Source organism: Pleurodeles waltl, chromosome 1_1 (assembly GCF_031143425.1).
Source record: "Pleurodeles waltl isolate 20211129_DDA chromosome 1_1, aPleWal1.hap1.20221129, whole genome shotgun sequence".
NCBI lineage: Eukaryota > Metazoa > Chordata > Amphibia > Caudata > Salamandridae > Pleurodeles > Pleurodeles waltl.
Genome location: NC_090436.1, coordinates 647,883,103 through 647,895,662, shown reverse-complemented (window position 1 = coordinate 647,895,662; position 12,560 = coordinate 647,883,103). Strand labels below are relative to the sequence as shown.

Genomic DNA, 12,560 nt, shown 5'->3' with positions numbered 1-12,560 from the left:
TCTCGTACAAGATTCTGGTAGCCCTGCTCTTAGTGAAGATAGTTGGAGGAAGGAAATGGAGGTAGACACCAGTTTACTGTCTGTTTTAAAATACGTTCTAGAAGGATGGCCTAAGAAGGATCAGCTGTTTGAACAATGCAGACGTTTTTGGGAGGTTAGGAATGAACTCTCTGTTGTGAGCAATGTTCTTTGGAGAGGTGATAGAATAATTCCCCCATCTGGCATAAGAGAAGCAATTTTAGAATTATGTCATGAGGGCCATTTTGGCATCGTTAGAACTAAGTCTGTGGTAAAGGAGTTGCTTTGGTGGCCAGGTGTTGACAAATCAGTGGAAAGATTTGTCAGAACTTGTCATGTGTGTTCTTCCGCTGACAAGAGTTTGTGTACACTTAGACAACCTATGCAGGAAACGTTCATACCTAGGCAAACATGGGAATTTGTTGCTATTTATCTCTTGGGTCTGGTGGGTAGCTCTCAAGAGTTTGTAATAGTTATGATTGATTTGTTCTCTAAATGGCCTGAAATTGGTATTTTAGAAAGAGCAGATACTACCAGCGTGTTGGAGTTTTTGGATAAGGTTTTCCTTGCTGAAGGCATTCCTTCTAAATTATTAAGTGATAATGGTGTACAGTTTATGTCAGATGCTGCTAAAAAGTATTTTAGGAGAGTGGGGATTGAGCATAAAACCACTTCTTTGTATAATCCCAGTGGCAATGGAGCAGTAGAAAGGTTCAAGAGAGTCATTAAAGGTATAATTCGGGGTGCGATGGATGGTGGAGAGGATTGGCACATTGCCATCTTTAAAGCAGTGTGGGTTTATAGGATTACTGAGAATGTTACTACTGGACTCAGCCCTTTCATTGTTATGAGGGGTAGAAGTCCGAGAAGCAAACATAACCCGGCTTGGTTGGTTAAGACTAGTATCCAACACTGGTCTTTGGAGGAAGTAAGGGATAATTTGGATAAGTCCCTAGAGAAATCAAAGTCTTATTATGACAAGCTCCATCATGTCAAGTCAGTGGCAATCAATGTTGGAGATTGGGTTAAAGTTAAAAAAAACTTATAAGGTAAGGAAGGGTGAGAGCCAGTACTTTAATCCTGAGCGAGTTATGGTGGTTTTGCATAGTGCCGTAAAACTGAGTGATGGTAGGGTGTGGAATCTTAAGTGCATTGTCCTACTTAGGAATGGACAGGAATCTGGATGTGGGGGTGTTCACATTAACAGTCGGAGGTGTGAGAAGGGAAGAGCAGAATGGTTGGAGGATGAGGTTACTATTCATGATGCTTTAAATAGAGATGCGTCTCCACACGTGCTAGACCATTGCGCTTTGAGTGAGGAGGAGGATGTGACGAGTGACTCAGTTGCCGACTCTGAGAATGGGGATTTGAGTTTATCTGATCGTGTGCAGCAGTGTGACTCTGTAGAAGGGAAAAGGAAAGTGACACCTACTGGTTGGTTAAAGGATTATGTGTTAGGATACATAGCTAACTTTTCTGATTGTATGTGTTAGGATACATAGCTAATAGCTAACTCTTTTGATTGTTAGGATACATTTCATGTTCCGTGTTTGTAAGTAATTTTTTCCTTGAATTTTATTTTTGTTTTTTTTTGTTATTTTTTTAATTTTTTTGTTGTGGGAAAAGAAGGGGGATATGTAGTGTGTTCTGCTTCTTTTCTGGAATGCTTTCAGATGCTGACCTAGGGCGATTCCACATTCTAGTACGTGAGTCTCCTGAAGTCAGTTGAACCTCTTCTTCTTCCCTCAACGGACCTGTTCCTTTCACTTCTTCCTTCAATAAAACGTTTATCTTCTACCTGGTCTGCAGCGCGTCATCGCTTCAAGCGCCGACTGCTAAGCTGCGGCATATGCTGTCTGCACAACTACCTATGCACAGTAGAGTTAAACTGCTGGTCTCTGGGTGAAGTAGTAAGGGCCACGGCAACATAAACACTGAACTCTGCATATGGTCACCTTTAAATGACAATTAATGCAGTAATCTGTGAATGGCACCTTTATTGGGGGCCCGCAGAATAGAAGGCAGTGCAAGCCAGGGAGGGGGTGCCTTGTCAGCGAGCACGGGAAACAGATGCATGATGAGGCATGAAAGCTTGGTCAATAATGCTTTGTTCCTCATCCATGTGGGGACCAGTCAGCTTGGAGGAGGAAAGCCTCGGATCCATGCCAGTCCACTCATCTGATCTGCCTGCTTGTATCGAACTGTTTAGTACTAGGTTGAGCCGGGAATGGTTTATGGGTTCTTTCCTATCCTGCATTAGATGGTGTTTTCATGAAGCAGTGGCCCACGCTTGTATCTTGCACCTTGCTGGACTGTTGCCAGTTGCCGTCCGCTGCTTCAGCTGATCTGTAGTCAAGTTTTTTAAACGGAAAAAACATGGCTAATGACTCAATCTATGACGTCGGCTCTCAAAGTGAAGTCTTGAGATGTAGCTTTACTCCTGTTAACATCGTTAGTTAACATACGCGTTTCCGTTAATTTCTTGTTGGCATTGTTAAAAACATTATCCCTTTCTTCATATTTTACACCCTCAAGACCGTTTGCGAAATTCCACCACAAGTGAGGAGAGACGTGTAAACAATGGACTTAATTGACGATGTGCTGTTTAAGGGCTCACCTAGGCACAGCATTGCTTACTTCCCAAGCAAACGAGATGGGTGTTATTGTAGCACACTAGTAGGCTTCGAACAGTCTCTTATGTTCATAAACCTGTTGTCTGCCTGCATCTTTCTGCATATTGGTCTCCTGTATACCTCCTTGCGGAGATCGGTACTTTACACTAACCGATAATTCGAACCATCCACTTTCTCTTATTACGTTTATGATTTGCCCATTATCTTATAGATTCTTGCATGGTTCCCTGAAAATCTGCAAGGCCGATTGAAAGTGTGTTGTAACAATACTGTCCATTCGAGCAGAGGGTAACTTGTCTTGAATGCCTTGAAAACCAAAAGTTCTCCGAAACTGATCATTATATGTTCATATTTAAACAAGTCTGAGTATGTAAGTACCTAGGAATGCCATAATTTCGAGATGCAGATTATCACTTTTAAGGACCTCCTTATGCTTGTAGACTAAGTGCTGCCTGCATTGTTTGTTGCCATGGAGCATGCCTAATTTCTCAAGCAAGCGAGGTTTGAGACCAGAATCTGAGAGAAAGGGTCATCCATTTGGACCGTGCATATCACTTAAGTTATAAAAAAGACTGTAATATTGAGAACGAAGGTAATGAGATATCTGTACTGTTCATCTCGGGTTTCTAAACGTAAAGGTTGGGGAATCAATGGCAAGTTTTAGAAATCTATCTGAGAAATTAGGATTCTGGTACGACTCTCATTGAATCCATTTTTTTCTCAGCTTCTGTATAATTAGGTATGTTGTCTGCTTCAATGGCCTGTGCTTCAAGGTCTGTTCCCGTATTTAGTTTCCGCAACCTTTATATAGGAGAGAAGGATACATGCATTACCTTCCCGTAAGAGAATTGCATGGCCTTTAATTTGTGCAGGTTTGTTAATTGGTTTAGTGCTTGCTCTGCCCCTGTGTTTAAATTTTGTAGTGGGTCTGATGGGAAACTATCAAGAAAGGGGTACATTGCCAGGCAGGCATTTTTAACTTAAAAATAGTATTTTGAAGTTAATGGCCCTAATAGGAAACCTATTCGGTTGTCTTGAAACAGGTACTACCAGTTCCTTTTAAAGACATATGGCCACCATGTCTACCTTTTGAAGCCTATACAGCTTTCCAAATGTGATTTCTGTTGGTCACTGTATTGACACACACTTGCCTAGCTGTCGTAAAAGGGCATTAGTATTTTACCTTTGCAGAGATGGAAAATGTCACATGATGGGAGCAGGCACATAAAGCACATTTGGTAGTCAAGCAGGGTTGATGGACGATTGTGATGATCTTGTGATGTAATAAAATAATTGGAGGGCAGTAAGAGAAATTAGACAGTTTTTAGGGTCGAGCCTGCAAGTGCATGCGCTTGCGCATGTGTCTCATATGCGAGACGCTATTGTGATCAGTAAAGGGCTTGGAGCCTGCCTGTCGCTCACCATTTGTTGGTTTGCGTGACACTCTTCTTTACAGCCTTGTGATTCGTCAGGGCGTGTCGGGCATAATTTCCGTTCCACGGTGTGTAGCAGAGATCAAGCACTAATTGAGTTCAACTTAATTAGTGCCTATCTGCTGCCCCCGACGTGTTTGAGGTACTATTCTGTTCTAACTTCGAGTGCCCTGCAAGCAGAAGTGTTGTGACTGGCAAAAACGTACCTTACAGGCACAAAATAGCAAAGGTGTTTATTTTTTAAAGCTAACTTTATTTTATTTGGTTAAGTCATCTTTTCTCAGTTTTTCACTTGTTTTTTTAATTTTTTTTTATTGTGGGCGCTGTTGTCAAAACATGACAATTAACCTGTATGAAATATGCAAGACCCATTGCATTGCAAATGCTTGTTTTTAGATGCATCCTGTTTTCAATCAAACAGGCTGAATTGAAAAAGCAATCACAAACCTCGTGGTCTGCTGACACCAGAACAACACCATCTCTGTGATTGTTGTGATTCCTAGTCGATCACAAATTGCGACCTACCTCATTAATATTCACAAACTAGGTGAAACTACAACCCCACTAGGAATCACTATTTTAAAAAGAATGCTTTAGTATATTAGGAATTGCTGTTTTCCAAATTAAGATTCAGTAAGAATCACAATTTGGAAAACGCTATTCCTGATATTAGTACATCTGGCCTTTAGATGACAGGTTAACAATTATTATCTACCAAACACAGTATGTGAGGCATAGTGCTATGACTGGAGACCCTGACAATAAATCCAAGGGGCATGACGAGCACTATGAAGCTCTGTGTACCTTGAAATGTTCACTTTCAATACTCATGCAAGAAGTGATATTTATATTTCCACCCAGTCTACAGGTCATCCAAGATTTAGATATGAAAAGGGACTTTTGCAACATGTCCTTAATAAAACACTGCATACCTCTACTCATGGAAGTAAACACACTGCAGCAAGTATGCTAAGTAATTCTTTTTTTAAATAAAATCTATGCATACATGCAGTTGTGTCAGGACAGGGTCAGACTGGGACAGAAATTAGGCCCATGTACCAAAATAAAAGTGGCCCCCACTAGTGAATCTGATAACTACAAAGGAAGCCCATGTTTGCAATTTGGGCCAGTTTTTACTATGCAAAGATATGCTGTATAAATATTTTGCAATGTATGGTAGGTGCACAGATTTGTGCTTGCTGCAAGCAATGCTTGATTTAAATGTCAGGGAAATCAACAGTAAATACAACAGTCTAGAAATCCACAAAACCATAAAACAGGACTAAAACGGCCATAAAAGCGACCAACACATTAACCTGTCAGACCAGCCCATCAGGCACTGTCTGATTGCCATAAAAGCCAGCTCGACCCTGTAGTTGCCATTTGTTATGGCTGATGAGTTTTTATTTTAGATCTCAGGTTCAATTTTAGATATTTAATGGTCATCCAGGATGGCAAAACATATAATAACTGATTTCATTACTTTATGTCAGTCGTGAAGGTAGGTTAGGTAGGGTTGGAGTTTATTGATATACTGATAAAGGACTACATCATGTTTTGCTAGTTTCATTCCTAAAAGCTTCATCTGTAAGTTTGATGTTGTTTGTAGGAGAATGGATCATTGAAGCACCCCTTATATGAGGAGGAGTAGGGCTGTTTGGCAAAATATTTAAAGACAGCATCTTCACAGATACTGATATGTGTTGAGAGAGTAATGAGAGTCTAATTCTAAGTTAAAGACGACTAAAAGGTTCAAGAGGACCATGATACATTTGTCAGTAATTCAAATAATTTAATTGATGACCTGCAAGGTTCTAATTATGGTGCTAATGTAGGGCAAGGGAATCTTATCTGTTGGCTCGCATTTGTTTGTCTTAGTCTATGCAGCTTTAGCTTGTGATGCTATTTTCATGACAGGACCCTTCTAGAAAGGAGAGATGAGTGATTAGGCATTTGAAAGCCTCAAGGTCAATATGTTGCTTCTTGAGAAGGAGAGGCAGGTGAAAATGTGTTCTGTATTGAAGATGGTTATTAAGTTTCTGTTGTGGAGGTATAATAAGGTAACGGTACATTAGACAGACTTGACAATGGAACCTGGGGTATGTCACATGGTCACTGCATGTTCCTGGAATGATCTGAGAATGCTGATCGAATCACAATTCAAACTTTACTATTTTATCATTAACTTAGAAAGCATTCAAATAACTGCAAGAATGGCCTGGTGCTGGGGGCCCACCTAGAATTCTCAAATAGTTGACGAGTAAACATTTCAAATGAATTAGTGATTAGACAAGTTTGTAGTAGTTTGTGGAAGACAATACAATTGGGATCTTCACTGGGAGCTAAATGCAAAGAGTTCAATCTTTTCGCCACTAGAAAAATGAAAGCTCACAAATCAATGCAAATTGTACTGATTTTATGCACCTCTAGAAATCTGGCTTTGAAAGAGAAACATGATCTTAGAGGTCTGAAGAAAGCTGGGCCCTTTGCCATTTGCTTTCTCATGTGATAGCCAGAGGGTTTTAAATTCTGTGTGTTTTGCTACACGTAGCCAGTGTAATTTATCAAAGTGATCTTAAATAAACAATTGCTAGGAAGATCAAACAAACGTCCAATTGCATCATTCTGCTTGAGTTACAGCCGGTTGCGTGAAATGGCTGGATGCAAAATAATCCCTTATGAATAGCAATATAACTACTTCCTACGAGGTAGAATGGTATACCAAACAACAAGCATAATAGTCTCTTGAATGTATATTCATCTGGGATAATTTAAGATGTGATTAACAAAGTCTGAAAGTAGGGCCAGAAGTGTGTTGACCCAGCCAAGTAAGGCAATATGTGAAGTGGACTTCATATTTTAAACAATACTTCCTGCAGACAGATGCAAAGTTATATCATGCTTAAAAATAAAGAGTACATCCAAAAACAGAGGTTGTCTTAGAACCTAAGAAAGATAGTTGCAGTTTACATTTCTTAATAGCACAAGTCTTTGCATCACTTAATAAAATACATGCAGGTGCAGCGTCACCCTCCACTCATTCTTGCTATTAAATGTGTCTTTTATCCCAGACTCTTTAATTCTACAATTTAAAACGACTTAAACGGACCCGGAATATTAACACTTTTTCTGCTAGAGAGCTAAGACTCCCTTTACGTCTGAGCCACTAACAGTGTGTAAATAATCTTTTGAACTGTAAGCAGAAGCAGAATTACTTTGGAAACAAAAAACATGTTTTAATTAGAATATGAGACCCATAAATGCTCTCCGAATACCTGGAAATTATCTATGACAAAAAGTTGATCTGGAAATAATATTTAAATTATACCAAGGGTGTTGAACATGGCCCTTTTTCCATAGTCATCCCCAAGCTTTTTGCTTTCCTCCTCCTATTTTCCTGACCCTCTTTTTGTTGGCTGTAGGCTCTGGGTACTTTGGGCCAGATGTACCAAAGGGTTTTACCCATTCTGTGTCTATGGGAAAATGTGTTTGTACATATGGCTTTTTATCACTGCTGATCAGTGCTAAAGTGCATGTACTCTCCCTTCTAAACTTGGTATGAAGTCCCTTCTACAGGGGGATACCATGTGCCCAGGGCATGTAAATTAAATGCTACTAGTGGGCCTGCAGTGCTGCTTGCACCACCCACAGAAGTAGCCTTTCAAACCAGTCTCAGGCCTGTCACCACAGCGCCTGCATGCAGTTTATCGCCACAAGGACCTGGCATCTAAATGTATTTGCCAGACCTCAAACTCCCCTTTTAGTACATATAAGTCACCCCTAAGGTAGGCTCTAGCTAGCCCTATGGGCAGGGTGCTGTGCATGTAAAAGGTAGGACATATATCTTTATGTACTACATGTCCTAGTAGTGACAATCAGCCTATATAGTTTCTCACTATTGTGAGTGCTTCCCCTCGCATAGAATTACATTGGAAATCCCTAACATTTGTCTAAGTGTTATTGTCTGATCTATGAGGGGTGGCATTAGCATGTTTGGTATGGTTCGAATGGTAGTTCGAAATGCTCCTTACTGGTGTAGGTGGATTTTTTATTGCCATTATAGGAATTTCACTTTTAGAAAGTGAGCATTTCTCTATGCTTATGAGACTGGTGTTTTGCAGCTTGACCGCAATCCACGTTTGGGGCAGAGTGACAGCCGGGCTTTCTGCATACTTCTCAGACAGCCAGTACACAGGGAGGGCGGAGGTGTAACAGGAGTACATCTGCATACTGAATGGTCTTCCTGGGCTGGGAGAGGTAGTGGGACGCACACCTGCATCTATAAAGGGTGTGCTCTGGCCTCAAACAAAGGGCTTATTTATCCCTGCTGATTTCTGGAGCCAGTGCTGGAGGATAAAGGGGACATTCCTCAAACCGGTTAGTGCTGGTTGAGCCCCCCTCACCTTTTGTGGAAGCTGCACAAAATGACTATATTTACCGGGGGCTGTCCCCCACATTTTCAGATGCTGCATGGACACTGAAGCTAGATGTTGCTGGAGGGGGCTGTCATGCTGTGAGGAACCATCATTGGACTCACTTGTTGTTGTGCTGACCTGTGGCCTTCTGAGCTATAAGAAGGATTGCCACTGTTCCAAGGACGCTTATGGGCTGGCCTGCTGCTGTCCCCCTGCTCCTGTGATTCCCAGTTGCTCTTCAAGGTGGGGTGTTCCTCCTCCCACCCCTTACTTTCCACTTTTCTGCAGTCTTAGTGCTTGGAGAGTGCTTAAGTTCATGCATTTCAGCATGTGAAGAGTGCTGCATTACTGGCCCACAGTGCCCCTTGCTTTATTACTAGCAGCACATGAGGAATGCTTTCCTTCTGAGTTGGCACCTACTTGGGTGGAGGAAGTGCCTGTGTCGTGCGGTGTGTGCCGCCCTCCCTCTTCGACGGGGGAGACGTCACGAGGGCCGGGAGCCAGCACGGATGAGCGCACTCCCTCCAGTGCCCCTGGGGCACCATCAGGCACCAACTTCCTGTTGAAAGGATCACTGCTGCAGCCTGAGCCGTAGTGGCTGTGTGAGCCAGATCCTCTGCCAAAGCAAGCTCAAGAGGGGGTCAGCCATGTGCCTGGGACACATTTGCCCCAAGGTTAAAACCTGCGAATGGGAACATTTCTGGAGGACACGAACAGCCGCTCCGTGGCTACCAATTTTGACAGAGGCCCCGGAGAGGTCTACCGGCTGGTGCCCATGCATGCTTTCTCACCCCCAGTATAGCGGTCCACTAGCAAGGTGGGGGAGAAGGTGTTGGTCCAGAAGAGGGCCCGGAGTAAAGAGACTGGGCTGACCGAATTGCGGGTGCAGCGAGGCCTTGAGATGAAGCACAGGGGGCATCTGCACTCAGTTTTAGGGACAGACTGCTGATCGATCACAGGACAGGCAGGAGGCCTTGGCGAACGCCCTGTTCTGTGAAGAGTTACTTGCCTGGGACGGCCCCTGTGAGAGATGTGGGATCAACTCCCTTCTCAGACTTATTGCCTTTCCCCTGAGAGATGCTCAGGAGTGCTGAATTCTCAAGCGGGAAACAACGTTCCAGAGACAGGCTGTGTCTCAGTATGATACTATTGCCCTCAACATGATGGGCCTGTGTTTTGTTTTTGGCTCCCGTCATCTCTGCATCACTCACAGGCCTGACTTAGAGAATATGTTGTGCTGTCATGTAGGGGTGATGTGGCTATTTACAGGATCGATCTGGGATATGGTTGCAGGGGTGTCCAAGGGTATACCCTATGGAAATGTTGTCACAAGATATGCCTTTATGTTGGTGATAATGATGACTTTCTATTTTGGGATTTTTCATTCTGTGTACATTCATGATGATGACTTGGAGGTCATAATAATGTTTATTCTGACCTGCATTTTTGGTGCTAAAGATGGCCTGACTACTGCTTGGGTTGTAGAATAGCAGTAACCTATGTGCTCATCTGACTACTTCTGGCATTTGAAGAGTACTGGTAAACTGTTTGATGTTCTGACAACTGCTTGTGTAGCAGAGTATTACTGATTCATGTCATTTATGGACAAATGTTGTTTTGTGCAATATAGTTATTTTTATGTAACTGGTTGTGGCATTTCCTCTGTTGTGTATTTATTCTGTCACGTGTGTTGTATGTGTTGGGCAAATGCTTTACTCATTGCCTTTGGGATAAGCCTGACTGCTTGTGCCAAGATATCATGGTGAGCAGGGGTTATCTTTGGTTTGTAGCTCTCTCGCCCAGACTAGGGTGGTGGTACTGGTCTGGCTGAGGTCCCTACCCTGGCCAACCAGGAAATCAAATTCTAACAGAGGGCCAACTAACAAGTACAGTATAAGGAGTACATGAGAAAAGCAATTACATTTGTAAGAAGAATTCTTCAGCTCAGCAGATTTTCCACAAAACAGAAAACAATGTAAATTTTTTGGCTACAGCAATAGGGAACATTTCAACAAGACAACAAGTATTATTTGAATACTCACACATGTGTAAAATCATGGGCCTAAGAGAGGAACATATTTTTACTCATGATTCTCTATAACTTTATAACACTCACTGCTTGTCTGACTAAATCTTGAATCATCTCCTCATGCCATTTCTGCTGCTGCTTACTGGGGAAGAGATTCATAAAGGATTTTTCTGGGTGTAGGTTTGCCTTGTACCTGTCAATGTTAACCCGTTGGAATATATTATTCACATGACCATTCGATTTAAACCAAGAGGGGCACCTATGGACTAGCGAGTGAGGTAGTCAAGAAAAACACATATATAAATAAGGTGAACACCCACACTGTTGCAACTTGGAATTTCACTAATAATTAAAAACACCACATTTCCGGCACAGTTCCACATTTTCAGAACCTTATAAATAATAAATGAAGATTCTAGACAGTAATATTACAGAAAATATGTTTACATGGAAAAAATGCATCCCAACCCATAATATGCATAGTTTAATCCAAGGATCTCCAAAATATGCACAGGAGGGTATTCAGGAAATACTTGAAATATTTACACATAGTAAACATAAGTATTAGGTCTGGGCGTAAACTCTGCTCTGCTCGTGGAGTTTGTGGAATTTATCAACTCTCTGTTACGCAGAGGATGCAGAGTTATAGATAGACTCCACACTCCGCAATGGAATGGAGTTTTTTTCCCGTTGGCGTGCTCTTGATGTCATTGAGCATGCATGGGAAGCACAAGGAGAGATGTGCCGGGCACTTGTGAGATTTAACAAGATTTTCTACCCGCCCGTGAGTTCCTGTGAGATTTTGTGGTCGTGCCAGTGACTTCCGGTGCTTCTTTTGTGACGTAGGCGAGTGAGCGTGATCGACCGCGGCTGCAACCTGGAGAAGATCAAGCAGCTGAATCTCCTCAAAAAAACAATTTGGAGTTAAAAACTTTTTCTTTTGGAATGTTCACATTGCTTTTTTTTTGTGCGAGGAGTACTTTTTTAAAGTAATTTCTATCAAGAAGATGAAGTGCCCCAAATACTCTAACTTCCTTTTCCTGTCCAGCAGGTTTCACCTAGTGCTTTATCCATTTCCTGGTCACATTTTGCTTGGATTTCGAGCTGGAAGGATCATTCTTTTTGCATCCTGCATGTATCATTGGATGTAAAAACTTTGAGCCTGATTATGACCTTGGTAGAAGGGACATTATTTTTTTAAACCTTAAAAAACTTTTAAAAAATCAACAACATTCAACTTAAATACATTAATTATTAATTATGAATAATAAAATAAATTATATAAAAAACTTTGTGAAAAAATTACTTAAAATAAAAATAAAAAATAAAAATTGCTGATGTACTAGGGGAAGTGGACTACTATGAGAAACCACTGGGACTTGGGAGACAAGGAGTGGCGCAGGTGATTTTTTTTTTTAAAAAAAAGTATATAATATAAAACACTGTTCATACAGTACATTTAGTATGCCACATGCTCAAACAACAACGACCAGCAAGGAGGCATTGCCACAACAACAAAGAACAAGTGCAGGCCCATGGCAAAATCACACTGGCTGCCTACACAAAATGCCTATCAGCTACATGGTCAAACAACAAGCAGGATAAATGGAAAACAAAAAACACATATAGGCCTATAATTGACTATACAAAAAGTCCCATGGCTACATGGCATGAGGAACAAAGACAAATGGCAGCCTATGGCAAACACACTCACACACTTGCCAGACAAAGGCGACATTGATAACACAGAAGAATAAACAGCATTAAGTCAGCAATTCCAAAAACGAAAATTAAAATGGACTAATAAAGTACACTTTACAACAACAACAAACATCCTACAAAGGCATCAAATATATTACCCCACTATACACTGTTTTCAGAAAAAGAAAATGTGAAATACTGCCAAACAACTTTTTGTAATTTAATCATATAATCCAGTGCCACCCATGGTCTAAGTGATGTTTCATTTCAATAGACACCATACGAACAGTTGTTTCATCATGAACCCATGACTAGTACTGGGCCTACAGCT

At 41.4% G+C, this 12,560-nt stretch overlaps 1 long non-coding RNA gene across 2 annotated transcripts in view; it reads left to right on the top strand.

Annotated features, from left to right (window-relative positions):
- The window catches only part of LOC138286480 (uncharacterized), a 64,488-nt gene that overhangs the window by 36,848 nt on the left and 15,080 nt on the right, over positions 1 to 12,560 (top strand). The gene's annotated exons all lie outside the window — the stretch shown is intronic.